This window comes from Notothenia coriiceps, unplaced genomic scaffold, assembly GCF_000735185.1.
Source record: "Notothenia coriiceps isolate Sejong01 unplaced genomic scaffold, NC01 NC01_scaffold00035357, whole genome shotgun sequence".
NCBI classification, from domain to species: domain Eukaryota; kingdom Metazoa; phylum Chordata; class Actinopteri; order Perciformes; family Nototheniidae; genus Notothenia; species Notothenia coriiceps.
In genome coordinates this window covers 141,231-153,716 of record NW_011368058.1, presented here as the reverse complement: position 1 = coordinate 153,716, position 12,486 = coordinate 141,231, and the positions used below count along the sequence as shown (strand labels likewise).

General features: G+C 38.6%; 2 long non-coding RNA genes across 2 annotated transcripts; both read right to left on the bottom strand.

Annotated features, from left to right (window-relative positions):
* Positions 1–335: 335 nt before the first annotated feature.
* On the bottom strand, positions 336–3,622 carry LOC104962778 (uncharacterized). The gene is made up of 2 exons (XR_800243.1): positions 3,459–3,622; positions 336–2,925 (listed from the first exon to the last, which is right to left on the bottom strand). It is a non-coding gene; the product is annotated as an uncharacterized lncRNA (long non-coding RNA).
* A 4,740-nt stretch (positions 3,623–8,362) lies between these two features.
* On the bottom strand, positions 8,363–10,480 carry LOC104962779 (uncharacterized). The gene is made up of 4 exons (XR_800244.1): positions 10,382–10,480; positions 8,823–8,904; positions 8,605–8,647; positions 8,363–8,477 (listed from the first exon to the last, which is right to left on the bottom strand). It is a non-coding gene; the product is annotated as an uncharacterized lncRNA (long non-coding RNA).
* Positions 10,481–12,486: the final 2,006 nt, after the last annotated feature.

Genomic DNA, 12,486 nt, shown 5'->3' with positions numbered 1-12,486 from the left:
ACAGCATCTCTGTATAGTAGCCTATGGGTATTCACTCTGTCCTGGCTGTGAGACTGAGTTTTAGTATTAAAAAAAATATGGAGCCAAAGTAAGTCTATAAGTAGTTTGTTAAAGCTAATTGAGGGTGAACAGCATGCAGAATTTCCCCCTGTGTTTAGCATTATTGGAGCTTATTATTACTTTTCCATTTATGTGTAGGTTCAATTATTTTTTTTATAATTTAAGATGACAATGGTTGTGTGTATTGAGAATAAAAGTTATGTAAAGTGTGTGGGATATTGTAAACAAGTTTGGAAAATGTTGCTGAAATAATAATAAACACTTCACAATTGTCCTGCAGAAGCCCAGTGTTTAAATCATTTTATTACGGTTGTTTTTTTTCTCAATCAATCCAGCCCATTGTTACATGAAACCCATCTTCCAAATAAATAGTATTCAACCATTGACTTCTACTTATCAAAAAGAGTTGGAGCTCAAAAACAGTGATTACACTATCAACATGATTTACAATGCAATCAGTACAACTACAAACACTATTTTGCATATTTCTATAGCCTACATTAAAATGGCTCCATGATCTGGAACAAAGCAGTGATTAAACAGTGAAGTGGTTAATTCAACCAGTTGGAAGTGTCAAGGTGCTAAGTTATTCGTTGTTATCTGTTAAAATATTCAATAGTAAACATTTTGAAGGTTTTTCTGCAGTAATCTCATTTCAAATCAGCACACCAGTAGTAGCTTTATAGGTCTATGTGTGTGTATTAATCATACAGTCTATGGTATTAATGCAGGATAAAAATGTGAGATAATGTGAAACATAAGAGACTAATAGAAACCAAGTCAGCAGTAACTGGTTTTGAATGAGGGTCAATACACCCGTCAGGTCAGTGAGGGAGCACTTATAACAACCAGCATTTTGTGAAATGGCAATCGGCCACATTGTTCATACAAAATGTGTGGATATTTCATTTCATTCGTTACAGCTAACTTAAAGTAAATTAGCTGAAACACAACTTTTAATTAGGATTGTTAAATTATCTGGTGTACACATTGAAATTATACCACGTCATTTACACCACGCTGCTTACACACACACTACACAGCTTGATGCCGGGACAGTTACAAAATATCAATTTACAGATTCAAATTGTGTTCAGATTTTGTATTTAAGATTGAAGTAGCTAAATTGCTACCTTTTTTTGTACCTCACAGTGTTACCCATTAATATAATAAAGGCTAACTAACAACCTAATAGCGCCAACCAATGTGATATATAACAATTTAGGGGATGTTAAAAACTGCACTTTAAGACCTATACCTCAAATGAAGTCAAATGTTTTACAAAAAACCATTAAATAACATCCTTTGGTAGATTGGTTCCAGTCATTTACTTAAAGTAATACTCTACCTTAAATAAAAAATAAACTTTAAGCTTGAAGAAAACAGCTATTTTTGGAAAAGACATGAATTATTCTAATATACTTCTGTACAAATCTGAATACCTATCACCCTATAAAACTAGGGTCACTTATATTACATTAATCCTAATGGTCCACTTATGCCTGCAACTGTAAGGGGTCCACTGCTTGGGTGAACTAAATGTATTAAGATATTAAACATATTTCTACTTTATAAGTATATTTACAAAAACTGCATTAGTCACTGAACACATTAAACAGTTAGGATTCAGTATTTAACATCATTTAACTCTAATAATACTTAAGTCTGGACATCTACCAGAGAATTGGCTACCTTTCAGTGGGAATAATAGGTAATTATTCAACAAATCATTGTTCTCTTTTTCACAACACACGCTAGAACTCCCACTTCATTAGTAACAGATTATAATTCAAAACCAAGACTCTTTCAGTCGTCCTGACTGGTAAATAAGCTGATACTATTTACAGCACAGATTATTTTGGGAAGTTTTCTAATCATATCACAACCAAACAGGTTTCACTACGAACACTTGCAATAATGCAAATGTTCTCTATTTTATATTGACAATTCAAATAAGGAGTACATGTTGAAACTTACCAAAGTGTTATAAAATGATCAAACAAATCATTGCTTGGCTCTATTATTGGCATAATTGTTTCCTACAAAACTATTGCACATACAAATACAACCTCTCTTAAGAACAATCACAACCGGTCTTCCTGCTCACATAGCTATGTGCAAACTAGTTCAACTCATTATAAAGTTAAGAAAGCAACCTGTCGAAATAAGAGAAAGTATCATTACAATTAGCTCGATTTGTCAAAGAAAATGCATATGAGCTGCAGGAGTCAGTCAGTTGTTGAAATCATTCATCCTTTAAACCAAAAAAAACAAACAAAAGCTGAGCCTGAAAAAAACCCAAACCATACATGTGCCTTTGATGTTACTTTTAGATATGTACTTATTTTAAGTAAAAATGCATAAATATGGTTATTTTTCTCCCAAATGATTAATTCTAGTGTATAGACCTGTTAAGAAGTTACCACTGCACAGATTCACAGGTGAACGAGCAGAAACTGCACTTGCGCAACGTTCGGCGAGTGCAGACATGACAGGGTGAGGAAGGCGCCTCTTTCGCCATCCATCATGTAGGTGAGAAGTGAAACGTTGTGAGAAGGATTCACAGGTCTTTTGTAGGGTAAATGAATGTGTGACGAAATAGTTGTGACGGATACAGGGATAGAAAATAAAGATTTGTACGTCCATCACCAGTTTATAAGCAGCTCCTGGCTGCAGGGAGGTCATGTTAAAAAGTGCTCATGTCTGAAAAGGATATGGCTCCTCCAAGCCAACACTCCTCCATCCCATCCTTTAGCTCCTGCTCATTACTCCTGCCCAAAGCCTTCTGTCTCCTCGATGGCGAACATGAGCTTCTCCTTCAGCTGCTCGTAGCTCTTGTAGGGAGGGAGGTCCAGACGATTAAAGCTACAAAACAAAAGAGAAAGAAAACAAATGACTTTCCAGAGAAAACATTGATTTAATGTTTGATCGCCAACATTTAAACGTTGCATCTCATAACTAACAAGTGAAACAAATCCCTAAAATGTACAGATTTAGTCTGAACTGCAGATAAAATAAGTTTATAAAAGTCCCTTTGGTTCAGTGTTGTTAATGAAATTCTGACTTTCTTAAGTGAGAAATTATTTATTTTGTTTCAATTATTTGATTGCAATTATGTCCCTGCCTCACTAGTATCACATGAGGCTTCATAAGAGCATTGGCTAAGTAAACCCATATCAAACTGTATTATTCACGGTTTAACGACACATTCTCAGACAATAAATAAAACTTCAAATCTCAAATTAAAGCCTGACAATAAAAGGAGCCTGGTTGAATCAGATATGACTAAGAGGGTTTGGTCAAAAAGTGTTAATCCAGCAGGATTTGGACCTCTGGCAACATACCTGAAGCCTGAGTGAGGTTTTCTTAGAAAGTAGAAGAAGAATAACTGGCCTTACCATGTGTGGCTCCGTGGAAGCCAGTTCTCTTTACCCACTTTCTCGATGCAGAACTTTTGAGGGCCGTTGCTTCCTACATTTTTAAACAAGCATACGGAAAATTAAATCAAGAAATCAATTCTGAAGTGAGTATATACAGTGTGTGTGTGTGTGTGTGTGTGTGTGTGTGTGTGTGTGTGTGTGTGTGTGTGTGTGTGTGTGTGTGTGTGTGTGTGTGTGTGTGTGTGTGTGTGTGTGCGTGCGTGCGTGGACAACGGAAAACTGGAGGAGAAAACATGTACATATGTACCACACCCTCGCCGACGTTATACTCCTGTTGTACGGTCCATTCACAGCACCACACCACTCAGCTGCTCTAGTGTAGAGGTAAATTAATAGGCCCTTGGACCGGCAGGACTGTTNTTTGCGTGCCTGCTTCATAAAGCCAAACCGCGCGGAAGCCCCTCACATCGACAACAAAAACAATGGCAGATTGTATTGAAGCGCAACTCGTTTTGGTTTTGCTCCGTCTAAACTAAATGGAACAAATGGGACGAATTTACTACCAACTTTACAGTCGTTACATGCTACATTCAAGACTTCTTTACAACCATCATCATCAACGACGAAATTCGGTAGGAGAAAGAAGGTAAATATACGTCCTATTCGATGGCGTTAGAGCTAGCTGTTGTTAGCCTCTGCATGCGCCAAGCTCAAAATACCCAGCTTTGCAGCATTAATTACTATGGTATAACATTAAAACTGATGCCCCTGACCCCGCCTCCGACGTAAGCGTGACGAATGCGGCGCTTGCTTTCTAGAGCGAAAACTTGAAACGGACCGGATTCCGGAGCTTAGAGGCGGCTCCGCTGCTGTGTGAACAGGAAAAACGGTGCTTTTCAAGCTCCAGCTCCGAACCGGCCCTGGAACCGCGTTGGTGTGAAAGGGGTATGAGAGATATTTGGTTAAAAATAACACAATGGTGCTCTAGGAGGAGATTCAGGTGATAAGGTGGGAAGGTGGGGGGGTTACCTTGGTTGGTGATTAGCTAATGGTTACACAAGCCAAAAAATCTTTATGACATCATAAAGTGGCCAGAATCTGATCAGCTCATTTTTATATAGATGGATCAGGACAAAAAGAGAGATAATCTTTTTTCCTGAAACTTTCAGAATCTCTTTACACATAGGGGACACATGTTTATATATACAAGACATGAAAAAGTGGATTTTGCATAATAGGTGACCTTTAAAGGAAACCGCATTTTAGCCTTCAAAGACAAAATATATAGAAAAAATAACAAAACAGGATTTTGAGTCCTTTCACTTTACCTGGTTTAACCACCAGTGTGCCGCTGTCAGTACTGGTCTGCCCCTTACTGTCAGTCACAGTCAGGGTGAATCTGTACTTCCCCTCCACCAGGTTCCCCAAAAAAAGCACTGGCTGGTGGTTAGAGTTGTTCAGTACATCCTATTGGAACACAACACAAAGAGGTGTTAACATGTTTCCCTTTGAATGTTTTTTCTTGCGTTCTTTTTTTCTTGTAAAGTGGATTATTTTCAGTTTTGCGAACTACATTACCCCAGCTGCAGGGCTGCTATCGTCTCTGGTCCACAGGTAGCTGACTCCACCCTTGTCGTCAGTGGAGTGGGATCCATCCAGAGAGGCTGTCCTGGCGGGCAGAGCGATGGTCGGACTCGACCCAACGTGAGCCACTGGAGGCTGGTCCAGTTCTGGAGGAAAATATACATGATCATTCACTGAGGTGGCTGCATTGACAGAGAGTTGGGTTAGTTGTTAGAGAATTAACTCTGCCACCACAAATATCAGTTGCAATTATCAAAGTAAAAAAATGCTAGCACACCAAAACAGCAGGCGTTGCACATGTCTTTGCATCTTCAAGTTTAATACTTTGGTAAATTTGTTTGGATGTGAGCTGCACAACCAAACAAAAATACTTGAGTGTACATATTGACAAGGAGAGTCTTTGACCCAAGGGAAACTAAGTCATTCTTAATCCCATAGCTTTTCAACCTTCACTTATTTTATAATATTATAATACTTTGTGGAATATTTTTATATTCATCCTATGTAGTTTGGTACAGAATATTGAAGGATGTATATTATGTGTGTGTACAGGAAATGCTTATGTGCATATACTGTGTTTGTAACTATGTATGTGTAATGTGTTTACTTATCAGATATACAGTATTTCTGAAAATGTTTGTTGTGGATTTTATAAAGGAAATGGCTAAAAGAGTTAAAAAATTAACAAACCAATTAAACAATAATGAGTTAGTATGCTCGGGCATGTATTCTTAACTCATCTTAGTCATGGTAATTCCAAAAGTAATCACCTTCTGGTGAGAAATAAAAACATTTGAAGTTAGAACAGAGCTCTCGTTTTTTATAAAGAGTCAAAAGGATTGAACAGAATCCATCACTTCCAGCTTCACAACAGAACGCCTGCTACAGATATCTGACACACAGAAACACAAATAATGTATACAGAGAGACAGGTATACACATTTCTCTCCACAGAAGAGAAACCACAGGGTCAGCAACTGTAAGGTCAAAACAACAACAAGAATATGACTGGAATTTATCACACATTCTAAATCAATGACAATCTCAAACAAAAATGACAAGACCAAAACGACCTCTGCTTCAAAACAAACACAGAATGACACTTAAAATGAATTTAACAGTGGATAATTCATCTATAATCATCACCTGTCTGACTCCGACTTTAGTTATCTTATTTGCTTATGAGAGATGGAATAGTCTGCACACACTAATATCTACTAACCTTCTCTGACGATCACCGTGACGATGTCGCTGCTCTGCAGATTCCTGTCATCCGTCACGGTCAGGGTGAACTCATACGTGCCCACCTCGAGACCTGTCACCGTGGCAACAGCACTGTCTGCATTTTCGATCTTCACACCATCAGGACCCCTGGAGAATGGACAGAAACGGAAAGAGGGTCAAAGGAAACATCCTGATACTGAACAATACAAACATTCTTGTGCATTTGAATTAAACTGTATATGCAATGAAGCTTTTATCCGATTATGTTTCAATTATTAAATCAACTACCGTAATTTTCGGACTATAAGCCGCGCCTTTTTTCCCATTTTCGACCCTGCGGCTTATATAACGGTGCGGCTAATCTATGGATTTTTACAGCTAACGGCCACTAGGGGACCTCCTAAATCTATGGATTTTACAGGTTACAGTCCACCACCTTTAACTCTATGGGCTCTATGGCCGGTCCGCGCACCCCACCTTTAAGCGGCGGGCTCCAGCAGGAAAAGCTGGAGGCCGGAAAAGAGTGAGACAGGTAGCGCGCAAAAGTAAAAGTGGAACCGAGAGTGGTACGAGAGACAGAACGAGAGCAAGACAGACAGACATTACGAGAGCGAGACAGTTTGTCCCCGTACCACTGGTTGAAAACCGCTGCTGTAGATCACTGCCGGTACGTGCGCTGGGAGCGCACCGTTTAAGTTTGAAAGTTGAAAAGTTTGTGTGTCTGAAACGCTATGTGATGCAGTACAGTTTACACNGCACATATTAAACCTGGAACTAACAAAGCTTAAATTATTGCCTATAAAAACAACATTAAACATTAAATTAATCCGTTGCATTCATTTCTTATGGCTCTATCTGCAGCTTTTCCAGAGTCATTTCTTATGATTACATTTTCCACAGGCCAACAAAACTATTTCCCTCAAAGAGAAAACCAAACATGCCCTGTTGTCGTGAGAGAGAAAGTGCAGAAGGAAACATCCATTAAACTCAGTGTGCTGCTCTGTGATGCTAGCTCAGATACTTGGCATCTCATCTTGGGTGCAAGGTCATCAATGTTTGGGCTCAGGCTCTGAGCTGAGGAGACCCTCAGGATTGAGTGAAGGTGTGCGTGTAATATACCGGCGGGCCAGATCTAATAGTAATTTTAAATGATCCTGCGGGCCGAAATTAAATCCACCAAGGGCCTGATTTGGCCTTGAGTTTGACACATGTGCAATAGACATTAACATGCTTCAAGCTTTTTCTGTTTGTAACTTGTTGGTGTTTCTTTGCCCAATGATGTCCTTAACGCTGTCACTTATTGATGTTCCTGCTATATAATAACACTTATTCTAATTGATGTTTTTCTGTTTTACTGATGGCTGAGTCTGTTTTGTTGTTATGCTGCAAGTCAGATTTCCTTTGCAGAACTATAATCAATTACTGAACCGTCAACAAGTTGATTTATGGATCATTATTAAATATAAAAGCCATTCATGACTACCAGTCTGCCACTTTAAACCTTAAAGGTGGGGTATGTAATTTATCTCAGAAACACTTTTTGTTACATTCCATGGAATGCTCTTAACATCCCGATAGCAATACATATATTAAATACTTTTACAATAAATACATAAAAAAATGTCATCTGTGGAAGCCGTAGCGCTGTAAAAAGCACGACCAATCATTTTAGCCGGCCCGGCTAAAATAACTTGATGGCCTAGCTGTCCTGTCAGCCTTCCATCTTTGCACAAACTTATCTCGTGCCCTCATTGTTCNGAGTCATCGGCTGCTCACTATGCTTCGTGCAAAAAAGGAAAGATATATTCTAGCCTCAAAAATATGAGGATTTATACATATTCTTTATAATTGGTACTGTAAAGGCTCAACAAACAAAAAACAAATTGTCATCACCTTGGACTGAACGTTTAATCGTACAAACAAAAATTAAGAATAATCAACAATGAACTAAATTAATTTCATTGCAGCCCTAGAATAAGATGCAAGTGACAAAAAGAGTGGGGGAGTAAAGTAAAGTACTCCGGTGTGAAAAAACCTAATGTATCACATGAAATATGTGACACATTAGGCGCTTTCACACCAGAGTACTTTTCCCAGGAATAGCTCTGATAGTTCCTGGGCCTATTGAGTCCATTTACCTCGTAATTTTACATTTGCGCTCATGATCATCTGCATCAGGGAGCTTCCTCTTTTTCTTCACAGGCATCACTGAACCTTTGATAGGCTTCGCTAAAAACAAGAAAAAAACATCTTGTCAGGGGGTTATGAGATTAACATCTGCCCTACACAAGTGGTTATGACAATTTATAATTATCCATCTAAAGATATGATGAAATGTGGAGGATGAAGGTCATACCTGTGTACTTCTGGCTGCCTTGGCCATTCAAATCTAAGGGATTCTAGAATAAAATAAATCACAATCTCAGGTAAAAAGCAACACGCTGTGAAATATGTTATCCAGTCAGGGGTAACCAGAACATACTAGCACAGAGGCTGAGCAATGAACTAAAAATAAATAAATAGATATATATATATATATATATATATATTTAAAAATAAAACAGGACTACTTACGAGCTTGTCCAGCGTAACTGATGCTGAGCTGATGCCTGTCAGGCGGCACTGATGGATGCTCCAAGTTGACACCTGTGGACACCTGAATAATGACATACTTATGTTATTAGTACTCATAGAATTATGAATTTGATAACAAAAATAAAATAAAACATTTATTTTTGTTCCAACCTAGCTGAAAATGTGGTCACAGGTTTTTGAAAGAGTCTCATTAACACAATGTAAAACATACCTACAGAGCAAAACCAGCATCAAAATGACAAGATGGTGTCTAGATTATGGCATATAAAAAAAAAAAGGTAAGAAAATGTCAAAGCCCAATGTGATTTCTTTTTGATATCTTGTTAGGTCAGTCCTGAACCCAAATATTTATTTAATATGATTTAAAAATGGAAGAAATCTCAATTCCTGAGGCTGAAAACAGCCCCCCTGTCATGTGGACCACTGGCATGTTTTAGTGGGTTTTTTTTAATTCCATTTTATGTTCACACATATTTTGCTTATTGAATACAATTATTGTATCCATTGGTGGACGATACTCGAGGAACTTTTTTCAAGTACTTAGTCAATATTGAAGTACTTGTATTTCGTGCAATTATATACTTCTACTTCATCTCCGCAGGAAATATTTCACTTTTTACTTCAGATTATTCATATTACCTAATAAATGATGATGTATTTTAAAAGGAAAAGCTACTAAAGCCAGTAGTATACAAAGTACACATTGAGAAACTAAAGTATTAAAGTGCTCTGACATGTGTTCATTAGTGATGAAATAAAATAATATTCTGTAATAATATAACGCTTTTGTTGTAGATCTTTGGCATTATTGTACTTCTTGCAACATGTTGGTGATAATAATTATTTAAATTGAATTAATCAATTCAGATTTTTAGGTTCAATGGCTTATTTATTGACTATAATAATACGAGTAAGTATTAAGTAGTACATTAAAATAAAATCTCACTTTAAAGTTTACACAGAATAAATGTAGTTATTATGTGAGCTATTATAACATGTAATGTTGTCTGAAGTTATTTTAAAATGTAATTGTTGACCACGGACCTGTTTAATGCAACTGTACATTTTATGAGTTCTTAGGCTATTCAGTAATTTGCTATGTAATATCTTAAACTGTATCTGTTTGGTTTGAATAATTCCTGTTGACCTGTATTATTCTAATGTTGTGGTATAACTGATTTAAAACTCAAAGTAAACGGCTGTGGGACTCTTCCGTTGATGCTAGCTTAACATGGCTACCGAGGTTAGGATAACTAATGTTTCACATTCAGAGCAGACCTCGATATGGTTCAGCACCAGAGGAACCTGACGGTCCGCTTCACACACATTGTGATGTTCGTTCTGTTAAAAGGCTCACTTTGCGCTGGGGGGCACTTCTTTTGTCTGTAAGCTAGCGGCGCTACACTGCGAACGTTAGCACATTTGTTAACACCCAGGCGTCAAAGGCTCATGAAATCTACCATTCATAACGTAGGACATAATTATTGCTCTTACTAATCGACATAGAGGAAGTCATTAAACAAATTCCAACCACTTACCTATTTCTTACTCTTTGGCTGACAAATCAGTTCCACCTGCTTTGCAACACCGGGGTCGGTCTATCCTGCTGTCGCCGGCGTTTCCGGGGCAGCGGAAGATACCACTGCTGCTTTATGGGGGGTAAATGTAAGAGAAATAAACGTTCCAGTGACGAGGAAATTCTTTGCATTCACACGTTGTTACGTTGACCCTATTAGAAAACAATATTTAGAATATGATTTAAGTAAATAATGTTTTATTTTAGGCATTTAGTATTCCACGATAAATATAAAAGCTATATCGACCAACCGGCCGGACTGAAGAAAGTGAACCAGCCTCTTCTTAAAGAAACAGTCCTTTATTTTTAGCATTCACATGTGTTTCTGGACTCCGATACACTGACCGATGAGGACCAAATAATGTGAGGGCTATGTACTGTCGGTTGGATGGGACTCAGGGCCGGTGTCGGTACCAGATGTGTTCGGGGTACCATCATGGATGTATAATAAGAAGGTACCATATGTGTTCGGGGGCCGTCTCTTACCAATGACGTCACGCATTGTACGCATTGTGATTCGCTGTACGGTAATTTACCCAGGGCAGAGCCCTAGAAAGATAAGAGTTACGACACTCTTTCGCCGCGTTCACACCACAGTACTTTTCCCACTTTAGTTCCGATATAGTTCCGAAATGTCGCGTTCACACCAAAAAGAGCCGGAACTAAAATTAGTTAATGAGAACCTTTTTACCCCCTTTTCCGTCCCTGCTAGAGAGCAGGGACTTTCGTGGGAGAAATAGGAACCTTTTTTTTGCAAACCACGCCCCGTAAAACTCAAAAAATGTTTTGTGAAGCCGTCATTTTATTATCCTAGCATTAGCATTATTAGCATTAGCCAAGCGCAGAAACGCAAAGAGACTAACTTATGGCAACACAAAATAAAACATGGGAGTGGTGGAGATGAGGAGGTGTCGGCGTTCTGGCGATTTACTCGGAAGGCTTCAGTAGAAGCTGCTGGGAGTCCCAGCAGCTTCTACTGAAGCCAGTCCCCAAATCCTGGGACTTCCGGCCGGGGACTTCGGGTGGCAGTATACGGCGTGAAGTTGTTTGCGGCCCTGCCAGTAAACCCAAAGCAGAAGAAGAAGAAGTGACGTCAGCTTCATTTGCCTAATCCACCTTCTTATTATACATACATACATTATATGTTCTTATTATACATCCATGAATCCACCCCCAGGGACTTATTCCGGTGTGAACCAAGCGGCAAACTCTGGGGAAGAGCCGGGACGCCAATACGGAAGTGCTACACACTGCAGTTCATATATTGGCCGATAGGCGATGGCTGCAGAAAGGAGCAATTTCCATAGACCCCAATGTTAAAATGCCCAGTTTTACAGCAGAAAAAAACATGTTTCTACCCTTGGCTCAATACATTTTATTATCGATATAGTTAGATTCCACCTTCATGATTATGAATCTGTGAGTAAATTGTTTTCTAACGCGACCCTTTTATTTATATTAGGTCTTAAAGTTTTTGCATAAATTAGGGCGTGGTCACATTGAGTGACGGCTCTGTCAAGTGACTGCTGCTGCTAGCTTCTTGTCTCTCTGCTAGCTGCTCCGTGAAGCTAGCTACAGGGACTCTGCCTGGTCAGTTCATCCAGGAAACACAACTTGAAGCCGGCCGTGGTTGTTTGTTCTTCATGCTTATATATCGGGCTATTGTGACTCGCTCTGCGGTTAAAACAGACGTGAATGCGGTTTTGCGGTCAGTGAAATTCGAGTGCTTTATTTATGTGTTAATGATTTTAATCTACGTAATGAATGTTAAGGCTTGGGTTAGCGTGTAAGCGAGTGATAGCTACATCGGTGCTAACGATGCTAATCGTAGCCTCCAAGTTAAAATCATAGACTGTATATATAAAGGTTAAAACAAAATAGAGAAGTGTTAAGCGTAAAGTGGGATAATACTGTTGAACAAACAGATTCTGTTTGAGGTTGATAAAATAAGGTCATCCTTGTAACTTAGAGAGATATTTTATTATGTAGGTAGGAACTGTATGCATCGCTAAGGTTAATTTAAATTGGTTATGCTCAAGTATGTAGACAAGCTAATGTTGAAGTAGT